At 34.2% G+C, this 15,344-nt stretch overlaps 1 long non-coding RNA gene across 1 annotated transcript; it reads left to right on the forward strand.

Annotated features, from left to right (window-relative positions):
* The first annotated feature begins 13,385 nt into the window (after positions 1-13,385).
* On the forward strand, positions 13,386-14,722 carry LOC104655758. Its single transcript, XR_747020.2, has 2 exons — positions 13,386-13,622; positions 14,530-14,722. It is a non-coding gene; the product is annotated as an uncharacterized LOC104655758 (long non-coding RNA).
* Positions 14,723-15,344: the final 622 nt, after the last annotated feature.

The following is a 15,344-nucleotide window of genomic DNA, read 5'->3' on the forward strand; positions in this document are numbered from 1 at the left end:
GTATTAGCTCACCCAAACCTCCCTTGCCTGCTTTCTTACTATAATGCTGGTGGGTAATCAGACATCCTTTACCAGGAAATTTCCTTTAATAAGTGCTTGGAGTGTTAGCATAATAGAGACCAAAGGGAGACTGGGAGGGAATGTAGGGAGGGGAGCAATTGACTCTGGTTAGGTGGGGACCTTGAGGAACTGCAATGGAGTGGGGTCTGGAGCAAATAGCTGATGGGAGTAGGAAAAAAATGTGGATGCTGCTGCACTTTCATTTTGGAAGACTGAGGAAATGTCCTATTTTTCTCTAACATATTTGGCACAGGTGAATTTTTCTTTTTTCTTTTCTTTTTCTTCTTCTTCTTCTTCTTTTTTTTTTTTTTTTTTTTTTTGAGGAAAGTGAGGGAGTGCTGAGGTCCAGGTGAATTGGGCCTAAGGTGAAGACAGACTGCAAACAGAGATCACAGGAAGTCACAGTACAACACCCGACGCCAGGACATAGTGTAAATGAGTTCCTTTGAAGGACAGGTTTCAAAAAAGAAAACACACAGACTCTACCTCTGCATAGGACAAAAGGGAGGAAGAAGAAAGAAAGAGCAGGAATTTAACAAAGCAGGCATTAAACAAGTTTCCTTTTCTTTCTTTTTTTTTTTTTTTTGCACTATTTGTTTTATTTTACTTTATCTTATTTTACACTCACAGGGTGCATGTGCACGTTTGTTATATGGGTGCATTGCCTACTGGTGGCAACTGAACTTCTAGTGTACCCGTTACTCACATAGTGAACATTATACCCAACAGATAATTTTTCAGCCCTCACCACCCTCCCTCCCACACCCTTCTGGAGTCCCCAGTGTCTGTTGTTCCCTTGTTTATGTCCATGTGTACCCATTGTTTAGCTTCCACTTACAAGTGAGAAGACCAAGTGTTTGGTTTTCTGAATTAGTTCACTTAGGATAATGGCCTTCAGCTCCATCCATGTTGCTTCAAAGAACATGTTCTTATTCTTTTTTTTATGGCTGCAAAGAGTTTCATGATGTTTATATATCACATTTTTAAATCCAGTCAACCATTGATGGACACTTAGGTTAGTTTTATGACTTTGTTATTGTGGACAGCACTGTAATGAACATACAAGTGCAGGTGTCTTTTTTAAATAATGATTTTTTTTTCCTTTGGTAGATACTCAGTAGCAGTATTGCTGGACCTAACAGTAGTTCTATTTTTAGTTTTTTGAAAAAATTCCATTCTATTTTAAATAGAGGTTGAATTAATTTACATTCCCTCTAGTAGTGTACAAGTGTTCCCTTTTCTCCACATCCACACTAACATTTATTGTTTTTTGACTTTCTAATAATAGCCATTCTGACTGGTGTAAGATGACATCTCATTGCGGTTTTAAAGTGCGTTTCTCTGATGAGTATTGATGTGGAATATTTATTTTCATGCATTTGTTGGCTGCTTGTATTTCTTTTTTTGAGAAATGTTTGTTAAGGTCCAGTTTTGAATTAGGTTATTTTTCTTGTTGAGTTCTTTAATTTCCTTTTAGATACTAATTCTTTGTCAGAGGCATAATTTGCAAATATTTTCTCCGATTTACAGTAGTCACACATGCACAAAATACCTAGAAATACGTTTAATAAAGGAGGTGAATAATCTTTATAAGGAGAACTACAAAACTCTAAGGAAATAAATTGTAGATGACACAAATAAATGAAAAATTATCACATGTTCATGGTTTGGAAGAATCAATCTTGTTAAAATAAACATACTGCCCAAAGCAAATTACACGTTCAACATAATCCTTATCAAATTACCAATATCATTTTCCACAGAATTAGAAAAAACAATCCTATAGTTTCATATGAAACAAACAAACAAAAAAGAGCCCAAATAGCCCAAACGATCCTAAGCAAAAAGAAAAAAATCTAGAGGCATCACATTGCCTGACTTCAAATTAAACAACAAGGCTATAGTAACCAAAACAACATGGTACTTGTACAGAGATACACGCATAGATCAATGAAGCAAAATAGAGAACCCAGAAATGAAGCCACCTACCTACAACCAACTGATCTTCAACAAAGGTGACAAAAATAAACAGAAGGGAAAGGACACCCTATTCAATAAATGGTGTTGGGATAGCTGGCTGGCCATATTCAGAAGAATGAAACTAGACCCCTGTCTCTCACCATATACAAAAATTAACTCAAGATGGATCAACGACTTAAAGTAAAAGAACCAAAATCTAAACACAAGTTTGACATCTCAGTGTTCTCCCTCCTCCTAAAATTGCTCTACAACAATGTTTCCTGGTGTTATGTAAAAGTATGTGGTGATGTACCTGTGCCCATCCTTACAGGAAAATTTAACAGGCATAAATAGAAAACATGAAGTCTGCTTGCATAAATATCTCATGGATGCAATTATAGTGATTATTATCAACCACCAACACAATTAAAGCAGTTATCTAACATGAGCAAAAAGCCACATAAAATTTACACATACATGTCAAGTATGGAGTCGTTATAATCTACTGTGAATATCACCTAAGGACCATGATAGATGATGCATTATAGACGGGAACTCTCCTTACAGGTGATAGCAGAGAGGATATATCTGTACCTCAACTCCCAGGGATTCCTTGTGGGTGGTCCCCGACAGGCAGAGATAAACTGTGGTCCTGATCAGCCTTCATGGCCATTGATAAGATGCACATGGGAAAATAGACAAGGAGTTGGCATACTAACATTTGGCAGACATCAAGGCTTTGGAATGTTTCACTTTCCTTTATTGGTGTTCTGGGAACAATAAACAACATCCATGCCTACCTTACTGAACCTATATCACTCTTCCTAAGAGGAACGGAGACACATCTAAATGGCAGGTACTGGTGGCCAGTGTAGTGGATACTGGTGCTGCTCCATCGGGATCCCTTTTCTGGGGTAGTATATCCATGTCTAGCTACTAAGATCTCCTTTTCTCCTGAAAATTAACCTGGGAAGCACAAAAGCTGCCTTATCTGGGAAGTGACTGTTCTTTATCACCAACTTTTGCACTGAGAGCAGCCTACAGATGATGACTGACTAACATGGTGGCCCAAGAGCCCAGCACCCTTATCTCAGAAAGGAACAACTCCTTGGTGAATTTCATGCTCAGGGCTGCCATGGGATCAGGCTGAAGTTAGTCACTAGTTAAGCCCACATCTTTGCCTGACTTCTTCCCTGTCCTATTCTGCTTCTCTCATTCCCTGATCCAGTCTTATATAGTACCCCAACATAACCGGATTATAATTCTCAAAGTCAGCTCAGCTCCTGGGCTGATTTCAGGGCCAAGATCATACAAAGGAACCTCTTGACTTCCAAGATCTTTCCATAACATGGCTTATTAGTAGTGGAAATCACCTTAAAGAGAAACAAAGCTTTATTTCCTAAATTTATATTTAAGATCTAAAATACAAAAAAGTTCAAGGAAAGATGGCATTTTAAAAGGAATACATTGCTATGAGATTATAAGTATTTGGAAAGTAGAAAAGAACAAAAGGACATGAAGGAGTTAGATTTACAAGACATTTTGACTTGGCAAGTTTAGTGGAGCTCTTTAAAAATTGTGATTTTAATGCAGCTGCTTTGCAATAGATAGATAGATGATAGATTGATAGATAGATAGATAGATAGATAGATAGATAGATAGATAGATAGATAGATAGATAGATAATTTTGAGTTTGATCTAAACAAATCCTCACCTCATCACAAAATTTTACTTCATTGTTAATATTCATGCTTGGTTTGAGGATTATGAATTAATGTACGTATTCAATATCAACCTCTTTGGATCATTTATATTGCATAAAAACACATGTCATTTTTCCAATGACATTCACTATTAATGCCCACTTCTCCCTCCAATTATTCTTCCATTTCTTGGTCATCTCTCCAGGAAAATTCCTTGTGGTGTTGTCTGTCCTTGCTCTCAAATGATAAAATGATATCCTTCCAAATTTGCTTGGATATGCACCAATCAGGTTTTCTCCTAACCACTTTTGGAAAACTTGGCTTGTCATGATCACCTGTCATCACCATATTGCTAAACCTGACGGCCAATTCTTGATGGTTATTTCTTGACCTGTCAGTTGATCACTTTGTATTCTTTGCCTTTTTTTAAATTAGCTTTTAGGACATCACCCTCATCTGTTTTTTTTTTGTTGTTGTTGTTGCTGTTGTTTGTTTGTTTGTTTGTTTTCTTGTCCTGCTTCTCTTTTTCCTTCTCCTTTCCTCGTCTACCTCTAAATGCTATAATGTCTCAGAATTCAGTCCTTGGAACTTCTCCATTTTCTATCCAGTCAGTCCCTGTGTGATCACTGTGTGAATCATTGCAGATGATTCCTTCCTAATAGCAGCAGCTGTTCCTCCTCCCTCTACCTGCCACTGCACAGCTTTAGATGTTAATATCCAAATTTCTACTTAACACTTCCCCTTGAATGTCTAGTAGGCATTACAAACTTATCCTGCTTAAATAAGTGTTCCTGTAACTCCCCATTCTAAGTTCTACTTGCAAATGTTCCTATCCTCAATTAATGACAACACTAACCTTAGCATTATTCAGGCCAAAACCTTTTATGTCAACCTGATTCACCTCTTTATCTTGCAGTTCACATCTAATCCATCACCAAATACTGAAGAATTTAGCATTAAAATAGATATCCATATTTTAACCACTTGTTATTACCTTTGCCACTATTACCTGTTCAGATGATCATTATTTCTCATCCGGATTAGCTACGAATTGGTCTCCCTGATCATACAAGTCACAACAACATGGTTAAAAACTAACTCAGATCATTTAGAATCAAAGCAAAAGTCCTTGAACCCCTATGGCCCTATGTAAACTGCCTCAACCCTTTACTTTCTGATCTCACTCTCTCTCTTGCTTTTATACTGAGGCCATACTGAGCTTCGCACTGTTCTATAAACACATCACACGTGCTCCCATCTCAAGGCCTTTGCACCTGCTCTTCCCTCTGCTTAACATATCTTTTCCATAGATACAGCTGTGGCTTGCTGACTTCATCCTTTACATTTTTTTAAAAAGTCACCTTCTCAGAAAGGGCTTTTGTGGGTACCCCTGACACTTCATATACCCTCTCCTGCTTTATTAACTACTCACAATATATTTGATACAATTGAACATAATAACATTATGTTTTTACTTATTTAACTTCCTTATTTTCTACTTCCCTTCATTAGAATGTAAGTTCTATGAGGGTAGAAACACTGATCTATTATGTTTAATATGTATGCCAGTACCTGAAACAGTGTCTAACACATAGCAAATGGTCAATACATGCTTTTAACAGTTTTATTGATGTATAATTGATGTGCAAAATGCACATTTTATGCATATGATTTGATACCTTTGAACATATACACACACCTGTGATAGCACCATCACAATTGAAGTATTAAACATATCCAACACCTCCAAAAACTTACTTGTGTTCTTTTTTTCTCCCTTTGGTTGTTTTTATGCATGTGGTAAGAAAACTTAAGATCTACTATTTTAACAAAGTTTAAGTGCATATTAACATATTGTTGACTGTAGGAACTATGTTGTACACCAGGTCTCTAGAACTTACCCGTCTTGCATACATGAAACTTTATACCCATACAGCAACAACTTCCCATCTCCTCCTGTCTCCTGACCCTGGAAATCATTCAGTTCTAGGCTTCGATGAGTTTGACTATTTTAGATACATTATATTAGTGGAATCATGCAGTATTTGTCCTTCTGTGAATAGCTTAGCATAATGTACTCCAGGTTCATCACCAAAACCTGAAGAATCTATGTTGTTCCAAATTATAGGATTTCTGTCTTTTTTAAAGCTGAATAAGGTTTCATTATATGTACCTGCTACAATTTTTAAAATCCACTTCTCTGTCAATGGACATTTGAGTTTTTTCCATATCCTGGCTATTGTGAATCATGTTGTAATGAACATGGGAGTGCAGGTATCAATTTGAGATTTTGATTTCAGTTCTTTACAATATAGAAGTAGTATTGCTGGATTATATGATAGTTCTGTTTTTAATTTTTGCAGGAAACTCCAAACTGCTTTCCATAGTGGCTACACCATTTTACATTCTCACCAACAGTATGCAAGGGTTTCAATTTCTTGAGATCTTCACAAACACTTGTTACATTTTGATAGCAGCCATTCATATATGGCCAACTTATCTTTGACAAAGGTGTTGAGAATACACAATGGGGAAGGGTAGCGTCTTCAACAAATTATGCTAGAAAAACTTAATATCACATGCAAATAATCAAATTATTATACTATCCACAAAAATCAACGCAAAATAGATTAATGACTTAAACATTAAGACCTAAAACTATGAAACTCCTAGAAGGAGAAGAGCTTCTTGACTTTTGCATAGAGTGACTGCTGGAGTATGACACCAAAAGCACAGACGACAAAAGCAAAAACAGATGAATGGGACTACATCAAATGAAAAACAGCTTCTACGTAGCAAAGAAAGCAATCACCAGAGTGAAAAGGTAACCTGTGCAATGGCAGAAAATATTTGAAAATCATTTATCTAATAAGGGATTAATATTTAAAATATGCAAGAAAGTGCTAAAATTCAATACAAAAATCTCTGTTTTTTAAAACAAGGACTTGAATAGATATGTGTCCAAAGAAGAGTAAAAATGGACACCAGACATATGAAGATGTGCCCAACATCGCTAACCATCAGAGAAATGCCAATCAAAGCCATAATGAATTATCATCTCTGTTAGGATGGCCCCTATTGATAAATGTTATATGTACAAATAAGTGAATGAATGAATGTGGTTGAAATGGGTGAATATCAAGTCAGGGTGAAGAATGGGTTATTTGGGCAGTAGCTGGAATACAAAAAGTGGTGGTCAAGTGTTCACTATACCAACATATCTCAATAAGGGTCAGTATTCATTTTAAACACAGTAATTCATTTTCTAAAAATTTGCTGGCACCTGAAAGAGTCTACAGTCCTAATTCTCTGATTTTTGTCTTAATTCATAAAGAATACATTACTTTGATTAATAAATTTAGATAGCCAAAATAAAATGTACTTGACTTTCCATATTTAAATAGTGACAATTAGTATAATCAGTATGATGATTATTATTTTTATTGTGCTTATCTTAAGTGATTGAATATTTGTAAGAATAATATTGTCCATTTTTACATTAATAGAGCATTTAGTGATTATTAAGAATGTATATAGACCAAAAATTTTCATGTTTAAAAAAATCTTTATACTGCTAAATTTTAAAAAGCCGTTTAACATAAATAATTTCAAGTTCAATTATAATGGTTTCATATTGAGAGTAAAAAACTTCTTGTAAACTTTTACCAACATTTTTGCATTTAGATTGATGATAGAAAACCTGAGAAATAGGTATTTATTTGTCAACTTGGTTCTCTTTTTCACTACTATATGTACTTTAAACAAGAGTAGAAAATCCTAACCCATACTTATGTGTCACAAATGATGGAAGAGTATGTTTCGAGTCCATATTCAAATGAGATATACCAGATATCTGTCATGTCTCATTTGAATACTAGATATCTGGATTCTCATTTGAATACCAGAAATATCTAGTATTTTCATTTGAATATGGACTTAAAACATAGTGGTGGCTCTCAGTGAAGATAACTTTCAGTGCTGTTGGGTGCTGAGTCAATAGTTACATCCCCTTCAAAGCAGGCAAGCCTGCATATTTCATCTTGAAAATGCATTCTTCATTCTTATACTGGTTGAATTAAGATTTTAAAAGTATTATTAGTTTTTCTTTTGTTTTTATATTCTCTTTCATCTTTTGGGTCATCGAATTCTTTTACAAAAGTAAACACAATTATAAAGCTGGCAAAAAGGCAAATTTTCAACAATCAAGTTATTATATAAAATGTAAACATCTATTTCCTTCTTGACCAAGAAATTAAGAAAATTATTAGTCGTTGAAAAAAATAAACCAAAAACTTTTGTTTTAATAATTGAGTCATAATACCAAAATGTGGACTTTAAGAAATCCTGACATTTTCTATTCTTCCATTTTAGAATTGTGGGATGTTGGACCTGGGGTGATATGTTTATATTTCTAAAGGCCCTAACATTTCTAGTATTATATTTCTGGAAAGAAGTACTGGAAGTCATAAAAATGATGTCTTTGTTTTGATCTAGGTTATGAGGAAATGCTTTCACTTCAAGCCTCTTTTCAAATACTCATGTGCTTACCGTTTCTATTGCAACTCAAAACTTCAGTGTGAAAAGTAGAGTCTTGTTCTAACTGTATTCACTGATAACCATTTAGTTATATTCACAATATGTACCTTTTTTCTTTTTCCACTCCAAATTGAGAATAGGAGGGAAGGAAATTGTTGGCTGCTAACTGTTCTCTATGAATAAATCACTGTATAGCTGAGAATATAGGTGGAGCCAATTTCATCTGCACAACAGCACTAATCTTTATGGCACATTTAGTGGGTCTTAGTATTAGCATTTATGAGAATGCATTTTTTTCTAGTCTATATGAATGCTCACAAAACAATAACCAGTTAAATAGAAATTATGTTCTTTTCCAGTTTGAATTTTTAGTATAAAACAAAACAAAAAATTATCATGCATTTCTCCCTTTGTTGAGACTTTCTCCTATACTAAGAACTGATTCACACACTACACAACCTCTGGTTTCATCCAGCTGTAAATTGCAACACTTGATAGCATATCCACAGTAGTTACAGAGTAAATATAATGGGACAGAGAGCAATGAACATTAAAATACATGAGAATACTCAAGTAATATTTTAAGATACACAGATTTAACTAACTAAATAAATTGGATTTTGCCTGGAATCCAATATGCAAGGACAGGGGAAAAGACAGATCACTCCAATCCCAATTGGTATCTATAAAATGAACTTAAAAAAGGGTTCTTGCATAGTTTTGATCACAAAGGTATAATACAATTTTCACTCACTTGGAGCAAAAAAATAATTAAAATTATAGTTACCTCCAAGAGAGGACTGAGTTGATGAAGACAAATTTAACCAGGTTACCCAACCAGTTCCTGTAATATGCTGACTTTGTGATTGTAGGAGGTAGATGAGCACACAAAATGTGACATGGTAGTCATCCTGAGGATAGACTAGAACTCCTTAGGTGAGGCTTTTGGGTCAAATTGGAATAGCATTAATCATAACTGCCTACTATTATAAAGGAATATCCAACAATATAATGGATAAAGGAATTATGCTAATGGCTTATTTTGGCAATGACATAATCAGCTTTCTTTCTGTGCTCTTTTACTTGACATTAATTTTCGTTGACTGTTGCAAGCACTTTGGTTTTTGCTATAGAGAATAAAATTTTAATTATGCACCTCTCATTTTTATCTCTTCTTTGACTTCAGAGATAAAATTTTCCATTTGGTCCTGATTTACTAATTTGCATTTTTCCTGATAAATAAGTGCATGTTTCATTTATGTATTTAAAAATGACATGAAAATCTAGAAGATCATCAAATATTTTCAAAAGTTTCACAGCAGGCATATTTGAAGATGAAAGCCTCACCCATACAATAATAACATCTTAATTTTTGATATTAACAATTATATTTCTCATTTGTCCTTTTAATTTTTAGCTACATGAGTGAAATTATCAATACATATATAGAGTCACATTCTGTACTCATACTGAAGACCTATTTACTATTTATATCACGACATCATCTAAATATAATCCTTTTATTTGTTTTTAATAGCACTATTATCTCCAATGAAGTATTTCTGAGTCATCTATTCATTTGTGACAATTGGGGATATAACAGTACACACTGGTAAGAACAAAGACTATTTAGCAAATGAAAACAATACATAAGCATCCTATTTTGTTGTTTGAATGTTGAAAATACCATTGTCAAGATGAACCATTCTACTAACGTAATGTTAGTCAAAGCGTACTGACCAACTCAGTTTTTTAAGTACATGCAAAACGTTTGAGAAAAATGTGAAATGAATGCAGAATTTCTGTGAAAATTTAAAATAATCTAATATTTCACACTTATGAACTATGCATAAGTCAAACAATTATGTCACTTTTTCTTGTGATTTGCCAAACTTCCTCTGGACCACCTGAGAGACCCCTAGGGTTTTCCTAGCATCCTCCAACTGTGCCCTAGAAAAGCATTATATTATACAATCATCATCTTGCACATCCCCACCTCACTGAGGTGATGAGTTGGACAAAGGGGTATCAAAAGTAGAAACCTATCCTTTAGCAACGGAAAAGAATATAGACATTGGCGAGTTCTAGGTTTCCTTCTTCTCTCTAGTCCACAAATGCCAATAACTGGAAGAAAGCTGCAGAGCAATTAAATTTTGCATCAGTAAGAATTGTACAACATACCCCTATCCCCTCACACTGAGGGCCGAAGCAAAGAAAGTGTGTATCTGCATCTATCTATCTATCTATCTATCTATCTATCTATCTATCTATCTATCGTCTATCTATCTATCTATCTATCTATCTATCTATCATCTATTCATTCACACATACACAAATGCATAAAAGATCAAGCAGAGGTCTTAATTTTCCACTGTGTGTGTTGCTTTAATAAATTATTACAAATGACAACTACAAATGTCTTTTATAACTATGTATTCAAATATTTTCAAAACATGCTTTTTATCATGTTTGGCAGGGAAAAGACTTGTTTCTTTGTTTTCACCCTATTCCAATGGCTTGATCTAAAGTGTTCTCCCAATTGAAGAGGGCTAGCTCACTAATGAGCTAATTGAAGAGGGCTAGCTCACTAATGAGCTATCACTATTGTGATAATGTATAAAATAAAATAAAATCTAATGTTTTTAGGATATGATATGTTATCTATCATTATAAAGCCCTGATAGTTCATTGTACAACATAATTTTTTATTGTGAACATCTCTAAATAATTACATCCACCATTGAGTTAGATAAACACTTTCAAAGATTGTTTTTCCCCAATTTTCACACAAAAGTAAATAACGTGAGAACTTTTAGTTCTCCCTTTTTTTCATCTCTTTCTCTCTTTTCCTGATAGAGGAGAAATAACTGACTCAAATTATTACCTCTAAGTTGAGATGCCATATATCACTCAGCCCTTTTCAAGCAACGAATGGTGCTTTGTACCATCTTTTAGTATTTAATGCTGTTTTTTAGTTCACATAATCTTCTCTTTGAAGCTTATGAGAATGAACCTCATCATGGTTCCTCTGTGAATCCAGTTACAAGCACAATTCAAGAAACCCCAAATTTATGTCTCTGGACTTCTTATTTCTTACTTCATCCTAAATAAAAACAATGTCATCATTTTGATGGACCGCTTACTTTTTGTCTAACTCTGAATTAGACAACTTACTTATCTTCTTCTTCTGAATTAGAGAAAGAAAGAGAATAAAACTCACTTTTAGAATAGTCAACAATAATTTAAGCATCTGTTAAACACGTGTCTGTGTCCTCAAGCAACGTTAGCACAAAGCGGCATAGGATTGCCTGTACTTTGCAGCCCTCTCCTCTGGTTCCTCCAAAGTGACTTTTCCCAGTTTTCTTCCTGAGCACATTGGCGTTTATCATTAAAACAGTCTGCAAGAAGTTCGTATGTGCTTTCATTTCAGACACACCATGGTGAATAAATAATAGCCATTCCATAAGAAAAGGGCTCCAGTGAAGGGCTTCATGCATTAGGATGGCCAGCTCTTGATGCCACATGACTAGTCCTCTTTCAGGGTCCGTCAGGTAGGTGGAGAATTGCAAAAGCAGGCTATGTGTAGTCTTCTGCTCATAGTATGGGACTTCATAGTATCTGCTTAAGGAAACTGGCACAGGAATACGGGTTTAGACCAGGAATGTCTACCCTAAATTGTCCCAAACATGGTACATGTAAGGTTGGCCCAAACTGTCCAAACTTGGATATAAAACTTAAGTCACCTTCTCTGGAAATGATGGCTCAGCTTCCCAGCTCTTGTTTGCAAAGAAAACACTTAAGGTTTATGCAAGCACATAGGTGGGGCCCAATATTCAAACAGCAAGCAGGCTGGGCTCAATAGCCAAAGTGGAAACTACCAAATAAGGATAACTGAAGGTTTAACCTTTTAGATTGCTGCACAGTAGGTTAAAGATAGCCTACATTGCCATGCAAGACACACGTAGCATAACTACAGATGAATAAAATTCCAGATCACATTAAAATCCTTCACCATAGTCCTACTCTGCGATAGATAAGGATGAGTAGACACATCAGTTAGTAGAACTCATTACAGGGACACTAAATTATTCATTGAAGAACTGCTATAGAATGCAGAGGGGCATTAAGTTGCCTGATGAAACTTGAATTCTGTCTGGGTCTCTGCTGATAGGTATTCCTTTTATGTATTATGTATTTGTAGGTATTACGCCGATAGGTAAGAGTATTTCTTTTCTTGCATAAATATTATAAAGGCGTTGGTCAAAGGTCACAGTGCTTATCTAATTAATGACTTTTTTCTTCCTTTTCCTCTACCTTCTCATTATTATTATCAACAGTATAATTATAAAAGTAATATATTCATAATGCAAGAGATTAAAATAGTACTAAAGGATATAAAATGAAAAATGAAAGACTCCCCTCCCCTAACTCCTTCTTCCAATAGGATTTCACTGTTACCAGTTCCTTCTTTGTTTCTATGATTATAAAATGGGAGGGGAAAAAAAGCTCCAACTAAAATCCCACATTTAGCATATTATTCAGAAAGATTAAGGAAGAGATGACATCCAGGAAATAGGAACAGAACACTATATAAAGAAGAAAAATCAGAAAGCACTATAGAGTCCTTGAAAATTAAAACTATTACAGCAGAAATGAAAAAAGAACCATATTCAAAGACTAGAAGAGAAAGTTTAAGAATAATTTCAGAAAGTAGAACCAGAAGGAAAAGATAAAAAAGTTTTTTAAAAGACAAGAAAATTAGTGACTCAATCCAAGAGGTTCAATATATAAATAATAGTAGTTTCCAAAAAGAGAGAACAAAGAAAATAGTAGGAATATAATTTTTAAAATTAATCAATTAATTCTATAAATACATAATGAGAGTTTATCATGTTCCAGTACTGTTTCTAGGTGTTTGGAATACATCAACAAACAAAACAGACAAAAGTGACTTCACTTTCTGGAACTTACATTCTGGTAGGGCTAGACAAACAAGGACAAACAATAGTTCAGTCAGTTACGTAACATGGTGCAAAGTGATAATTGCTATCAGAAACAAACAAACAAAGGCAGGGAAGAAGGATCCAGAGAGGGTATGGGAACTGGTTGCTAATTTAGATAGAATGATTAGGAGTGATTAGGGCAGACCTCATTTATAAAAGGGGAGATTTGACAAAGACTTAAAGGAGAGCATTAGCCAGGAATCTGAACTAGGGAAAAGTTCTTCCAGAGGAAGCTCCAAAGGACAAAGGTCTAAGATATGAGGGTACCTGCATCTGTCTAGAATGGAGTGAGCAGGCCACAAAGGGCCTTGTCAGCTACTCTGAAGACTGAGTTTTACAGGGGTCTGTTTTGGAGATCTGGTAAGAGGAAAGGAACACTGTTTTAAAAGCAGTAATCTCTGTTTCTAAAGAGAGTACTTGCTTTGTATTGCGAATAGACTGGATTTTGGTCTGTAATTGTGTGGTTCTATGTGTTATTTTTATCCCTTTTATTTTTTCAAAGTGGTGGCATGTATACTATCCTAAAAATATTTGGAAGTCTTTCTTCTTTCTACATCCTATGAAACTATTTAAATAAAATTGGATTTAAATGCTCCTTGAAATATTGATAGAATTGAATCTGTGAAACTATCTAGGCATTTCATTTTGTTTCCAGAGGCATATTATAGAATACATTCACAACTGTTTACCTTTAACTTATGGTGTACTTAAGATTTGCTACGTATCTTGAATCAAATTGTAAAAATTTATATTATGCAGTTCAATCAGACTTTCAAACTTACTTACATAGTTGAGGAAACCATTCCTTTATGATTTTCTTAATGTCATCTAACTTTTGGCTAATTCCTTGTTCTTATTTCGAATTTGGATTGTTTGCATTTTTATTTTTTCCTATGCTATTTTAGTGTTTAATATGTCTAATTAATTTGTTCAGAGGAACAATCTTTGAATGTATGTATTTTGCACATTTTCTATTTCTTAGTTCTATGTCTTTGTTTCTTCCTTTTTTTTTCAGATTTATTTAGTAGAATTACATGATGGTTAAAAGCACAAACTTTGAGTTTATATGGTCTGGCATCTAATATTGTTTTTCCAGTAGTAACTACGTTACATTTTCTAATGTATAAATAAATACTTATTGTAAGTGTTCTGCTAGCCAAATTAATTCTCCTTTGACGCATATTCCTGTAACGGCTTTTTGGTTTTTTATCTTTCTTCCCTTCCTTTTTTATGATTTCACTTCTTGTTATTGTGTATTTATTCACAGATACCCTCTTAGAGGTTTGCTCTTGAAGTCTACTTTACGAGAAGGCCATTAGTCTCAAAACAATTTTGAGAATGTCTGGAAAGCAGGAAAGGAATCCAACAATCTTACCTCTTAGCATTTAGAAGTTACCCCTTCTGGGTAAAAGCAAAATCACAAAGATGCATGTCTTGCAATAAAATTCTGAAGCTCATGACCTTTGTTTTGGTGAATTACTATTTGTTTATTTTGGCTCAGTATCCTCTACTTAACAATTACAGAACTTTTTTTCAGTATTTCTATCTTCTCCACTCTACCTGGTAACTTTAGGCTCCTTTTGTTAGTAGTTTTTATAGAAATTGACAATTTGTTTGAAATATTCATATTAGCATCCTTCATTGAAATTATTTAGTTTCACTGTACATTCATAATTTCTCTCTTTTTTATAGTATTATCAGAGATGCTTATTTTATCTCTTAAAAATTCTTTGGCATATTTTGAGGCTCAGATTCCATTTTAGAAATGATGGTTGACAAATAATGCCTGTATAATCTATCTATTATTGAAAGTAACAAAGAAAAACACTTGAACAAAACAGTGATGGAGACATGCAAAGCTTAGACTTTTGCAACTAAGGAACTAATAGGGCAGGCTGATGTTATGTTATTAAACTTCAAATAAAGGCCCTATATTAAAAGGGGTCCCATGGGAATAAAATATAGCTAAATTCAAAGTTGCTCAGAGTTAGGAAATAATGGACAATTTTAAAAAATGTGGAGTCTAAATATATTGTAAAGACATACTGAGGTATTAAAGATATTAGTATATATAAATATATA

The sequence above is a fragment of the Rhinopithecus roxellana genome, chromosome 13 (assembly GCF_007565055.1).
Source record: "Rhinopithecus roxellana isolate Shanxi Qingling chromosome 13, ASM756505v1, whole genome shotgun sequence".
NCBI lineage: Eukaryota > Metazoa > Chordata > Mammalia > Primates > Cercopithecidae > Rhinopithecus > Rhinopithecus roxellana.